The following is a 4,288-nucleotide window of genomic DNA, read 5'->3' as shown; positions in this document are numbered from 1 at the left end:
AAAACTAAAAGTCCAATGGATCAAAGACCTCAAGATAAAACCAACTTCACTGAACCTCATAGAAGAGAAAGTGGGAATTACAACAGAACATATTAACACAGGAGATGACTTCCTAAATATAACCTTGGTAGCATAGACACTGAGAGAAACAATAAATGACACCTCCTGAAACTGAAAAACTTCTGTAAAGCAAAGGACACGGTCAGCAAGACAAAACGGCAGCCTACAGAATGGGAAAATATCTTCACCAACCCCACATAGGACAGAGGTCTGATCTCCAAAATACGCAAAGAACTCAAGAAATTGGCCATCAAAAGAACAAATAATCCAATAAAAAATGGGTACAGACCTAAACAGAGACTTCTCAACAGATGAATCTAAAATGGCTGAAAGACACTTAAGAAAAAGTTTAACATCCTTAGCCATCAGAGAAATGCAAATCAAAACAACTCTGAGATTCCATCTGATACCTATCATAACGGCCAAGATCAGAAACACTGGAGACAGCTTTTGTTGAAGAGGATATGGGGTAAATGGAACACTCCTCCATTGTTGGTGGGAATGCAAACTGGTATAGATGCTTTGAAAATTAGTATCGCGATTTCTCAGAAAAATAGGAAACAACCTAGCTCAAGACTCAGCAGCACCACTTTTGGGTATATACCCAAAGAATGCTCAATCATTCCCCAAGTACATGCACTTAACTACGTTCACAGTAACTTTTCCTCTTCCGGGGGTGGTGCTTAGAGGCACTCAGAATGGTCCAGCATTGGAGATACCGTCATAGGCTCCCCTACAACACAGCCTCCAACAAAACTAGGCTGTCTCAAACCCCTGGCAACAGATTGTTTACCTTTACACCAAGAAGGTTGGAAAAGCACCTAGATCAGCATGTGGTGTGTGCTCAGGCCGACTCCGAGGGGTTCGTGCTATGAGACCAAAAGTCCTCATGAGGTTGTCTAAGACAAAGAAGCATGCCAGCCGGGCCTATGGTGGTTCCATGTGTGCCAAGTGTGTCCGTGACAGCATCAAATGGACTTTCCTTATTGAGGAGCAGAAAATTGTTGTGAAAGTGTTGAAGGCACAAGCGCAGAGTCAGAAAGTGAAATAAATGTATGGCTTTTTTTTTTTTAAATAAAGGTCAACGCTTAGAAAAACAAAACAAAACCAAAAAAAGCTGTGTTCATAGTAGCATTATTTGTCGGAACCTGGAAACAACCTAAATGCCTCTCAACCAAAGAATGGAGAAAGAAGGTGTGGTACATTTATATAACAGAATACCACACAGTGTAAATAATAATGGCATCTTGAAAAGTGGATAAATGGATAGAGTTAGAAAACATATTGAATGAGGTAACCCAGAAAGACAAATATAGTATATATTAACTAATATGTGGCTTTCAGAAATAAAGCAAAGTAAAACATTTTAGGGCCTTAAGTTAAATTACATATTGGTTGGTTACTCCTATAAGCTATGTGTTATTATTATTACAGTATCATTTCGTGCAGGCAGATATCAAAGGGTTTGCAGCTGAGTTGGTGTTTCTATTTCTCCTTTGCTATTAAGCAGAGTACATTCTAGTACCATGAACTGAATACATTCCAGCCTGTGTGGGGGAGGCTCTAGATAACCAGGACTTCTCCATATTCATTGCCTTGTATAGGTGTTGTGTTCAGTGATAGAACTTTACTGTCAGTTTGTAGAGGACAACTATTGGCCTTGGCAATAACCTGAATGGTTTTGGGGTTCCTACAGGACCTCTTTGACCAATGACCAGATTAGATGGAACCCATTCCTGGTATTGGAAGCTTAATTTGATGATGAGAGAGGTTTGGTTGGGGCTCAGTCTTCTCATGGGAGAATATCTTGATCCAATATTTTTTTTTTGTCACAAATGACCTAATTTTGTCTGCCTTAGTGAACTTTGTTTTCTTTTTTCTTGTCATGGAATTCTAATCTCATCTTTTCCTCCATTATCTTAAAGAAATTCCCCTTTTATATGGCTTACATTATCCTGGGTGAGAAGTCTGGGACTGCCTCTGATGTTTGTGCCTTTGTTGATACTCTTGAAATTATAGCTTCATTAAAATTTGAAAATGCTGAGCCAGCATTTCTTTAAACATTTTGGCTTTGTTAAAACATCGGAGGTTCTGACTAAGCATACATAAGACTGCTTTACATCTGTCTACAAGTCAGTAAAGCCTTGCTTAAAATTTTATCTTCCTGTACTTGCTCCAAGTCTTTGACTCTCTATGTCTGGCTTTGCTGTCTTCATTCCCTGAATGTTTTATCAATGCCAAATAGTTTATCAGGGATTTTATGAGTGTCTAAAACTCAATACTAAATTTTCCATGTCGAAAAGTAAAATTTTGATCAATTTTATAAATTCTTTATTTTTTCTTTTCAGTTTTATGTTTTCTTTATATTACTGATTGTGTTTAGAGTTTTATGTTCACCTCTGTTTTGACACAATCCATTATTTCTGTTAGAGTGTATTCCTTCATCATCTGGTGGTTTCTCTGGGTGTTGCAGAGACTCTCCTGCTTTTCCACATTCCATATGTCCTTCATTCTATGCTGGCCATTCTGACTGCGGCATGCCCATTTGGGCTGCATTATATTCCTTTTTAAAGTTCTGATGCTGGTTTTGTGTGCAGTAAAATAGCTCCTTATCAAGCTTCTTCTTAATCTTAAGATTGGAGTGGTTTGAGACTGTTTTCCTTAAGGATAGTTTGACCTTCCTGCTGAGCTCCCAATCAGCCAGTTTTCTGCTGCAAGGCAGAGTGCCTAGTGAAGCATATACACTAGAACAGGTTTTGCTTTGAACATCCTGGTGCCGTGGATGAGCACCACAAACCATCACAAATGTGCTCAGCTGACATTCTTTGCATATTTTCACACCCATTTCTCTTCAAAGATCCCCTCTCTGCAATGCTATGCCCAAACAATTCAGTGGGCAGGGCCCAGCAAAAGGCAACTCTACTGTCTAATTCTGAAGGAGCCAACATGCAAAACCTCATGGCAGCTTGCATAAGTTAATTTAATTTTCTCAGAGAACACAGTCTTGTACCACCTGTTGTTCAGTGTGCAGAATCAGCCCTTTCATATATTCTTCCAGTTGGTTTTCTAGTTGCTGATGCTGAGAAGCAAAGTTTGATAAGGCTTAGAGCTTGGCTAGCTGATGTTGCAGTTTTTCTGGCATGTTTTTATTATTATAGTCTGAGGATCTGTCTCTTATGTCATTTTACTCGCTAGTTAGAAGTTGAAATCAGGACTAAAAGCTTCCTTAAATTGCTTAAACTGTGAAAAGTTTCCAACCATTTGTAAGCTGTGATTCTACTGGGTTGTTGATGCTGAGCTATGAGAGTGGCGAGTGCTCTCTTGCATGTCTCTGTGAGAGGGAATATTTTCCTAGTTCAATGTACCAAGTCATCAGATGAGTCATTAGATTTGGGACAAGCACTCTGACTACACATGGCAATGTGTTTTTGTAGAGATGAAGACTTTGGGGAAGTCTGAAGCACTGAAAGTCTTCTGATGGCATAGCAACAAATAAAAATATTTATTCTTTCTTACATGCTTATTGATAGCTCATTGTGCTGGTTACTACTGCTGCTGCTGCTGCTTCTGCTACTACTACTATTACTATTATTATTATTATCAACTTGGCACAAGCTAGGATAATAGGGAAAAATAAAACCTCAATTGAGAAAGTATCCCATCAGATTTGCCTGAAGGTAGGCCTGTTAGGGTGTTTTCTTGATTAATGTTTAAGGTGAGAAGGACTACCCTAATATGGGTGGTGCCACCCTTGGGCAGGTGCTCCTGGCTACTGTAAGAAAGCAACATAAACAAGTCATTCAAGTAAGCCAGTAAGCAGTGCTCCTCCATGGTCTCTTCGTCTGTTCCTGACAACAGGTCTCTGCCTTGCCTTCTTCCCTCAGTGATGGACTGTGATTGATCTAGACATATGAGCCAAGGAAAGCCCTTCTTCTCCAACTTGCCTTTGGTCATGATATTTATCACAGCAGTAGAAAGCAAACTAAGACACGCATGTTGAAACATAATCTAATTTGTGGGTTATCAATATTTAATTAAGGTTCAGTTAGGCTATTTCTCTTAAAACACTAGAGACTATATGAAAAATATGACATACATTATTATAGAAAGATGTTTCTGTTCTCAGAATGAATTCTAAGTGAAAATCTTTGTTTTTATATAAAAATAATTACCAGAACTGAAAAGATGGCCAAGTGGTCAAGAACATTCTTGCTGAAGACCTGAGTTC

The 4,288-nt window shown here is 38.8% G+C and overlaps 1 pseudogene; it reads left to right on the top strand.

The window, feature by feature from the left end:
• Positions 1–758: 758 nt before the first annotated feature.
• Positions 759–1,111, top strand: LOC101988082 (annotated as a pseudogene).
• The last annotated feature ends 3,177 nt before the right edge of the window (positions 1,112–4,288 follow it).

Source organism: Microtus ochrogaster, linkage group LG5 (assembly GCF_000317375.1).
Source record: "Microtus ochrogaster isolate Prairie Vole_2 linkage group LG5, MicOch1.0, whole genome shotgun sequence".
Lineage (NCBI taxonomy): Eukaryota > Metazoa > Chordata > Mammalia > Rodentia > Cricetidae > Microtus > Microtus ochrogaster.
Note: the sequence above shows the minus strand (reverse complement) of the source record. Positions and strands in the feature narration are given on the sequence as shown.